General features: G+C 35.2%; 1 non-coding gene across 1 annotated transcript; it reads right to left on the bottom strand.

Moving 5' to 3' along the window:
• Window positions 1-826: 826 nt before the first annotated feature.
• LOC127572154 (small nucleolar RNA SNORA71) lies at window positions 827-956 on the bottom strand. The gene has a single exon (XR_007956584.1). It is a non-coding gene; the product is annotated as a small nucleolar RNA SNORA71 (small nucleolar RNA).
• Window positions 957-1301: the final 345 nt, after the last annotated feature.

The raw sequence follows: 1301 nt of genomic DNA, 5'->3' as shown, positions 1-1301 counted from the left end.
CTTGATTTGCTAAAAGCAAATTATGTCTAACAAACTTTTTCTAAAGAAGATAACAGAAAGAAAAGATGTGGGAAATGAAGCTGATGTGATACATATGGATTCCAAATGTCATTTGGTGGTTCAGTACTTCATCAAGATTGAAACCCATGAACAGAAAAGTGGCAAAATAACAGAAAACACAATAGTGTTTCCCAGCCTCTCTCGATATATTAATTACTTGCACTTGGGTATACAGGCAATTTCCAAACATGCGAATGACAAAGTTTGATGGCCCAATGAACAGCAAGGAAGATAGTACTTGATTAAGGAGATAGTTAGGCTGGTGGAATAGGTAGTAGATGCCAAGCAATGTTAAAATATTAATTTTGGTAAGAAGAATGCAAAGAGACTACATATACTAGAGGGCACAATCCTAAGAGATACAAAAATGAGAGCTCAGGGGTATATCTGCATAGTTTATTAAGAGGGACAGGGTAGGTTGAAAAAGTGGTAAAATATGCTCATAAGATAGCAGGTTCCATAAAGGGAAGCATTTGGTGGGTGAGAGGCAGGCAAATCATACCAGAAACCTTAAGAGTAGCACAAGTTAGGCTTCTGTAACTAAAGAATAAAAAAATTCACAACAAAAACAAGTGTACACAACATATTCAAGTCTGAAAAATATCTTTGGCAACCATGAAATAAAGCATGTATTTGCACACACTAATAAATATGGTAATTTCAAACTCAAAATATGTTTAAAGCTTACAATTGAAGTTAATGAGATGGCAATAAGAATACCAAATATCAAAACTATGCAAAATCCATTCATCAACTCAAAATGAAGTGTTCAAAATCTACGAGGTTTAATGGAGATTGAAGCCCCAATAAACACGGGGAAGTTCTTTTGATTTAATTTTCCTGCAGTATCAATGATCTGGTAATGGTCAGTACCATAATCACTTTCGAATGCAGGTGCATCCTACATTTCCTTCAGAGAAAATCTGCAATGTTCTAAATAATAGGTAATTATGTTTAACAAAACAACATGAGGACAAGTAACTGACCAAACTTGTAGACTATTAATATTTGAAACAAGGGAAAGCCAGCATTTATAATAGCACCCCTCAAAACATCGTGCCACTGAAACATTTACAGTGTTTGTACTACTGTAAAACAAGGGCCAACTTGCATGCAGCAAACTCTCACAAATACCAATGTGATAATCGCCAGATAATCTTAGTGGATAAGCTGTTTTAGTGTTACTCATTGCAAGATAAATATCAGCCCAGCCACCATGAACAAATCTTCCTTGCTTTTCG

The sequence above is a fragment of the Pristis pectinata genome, chromosome 6, assembly GCF_009764475.1.
Source record: "Pristis pectinata isolate sPriPec2 chromosome 6, sPriPec2.1.pri, whole genome shotgun sequence".
Taxonomy (NCBI): domain Eukaryota; kingdom Metazoa; phylum Chordata; class Chondrichthyes; order Rhinopristiformes; family Pristidae; genus Pristis; species Pristis pectinata.
The sequence above is the reverse complement of the archived record's forward strand: the minus strand, read 5'-3'. Positions and strand labels throughout refer to the sequence as shown.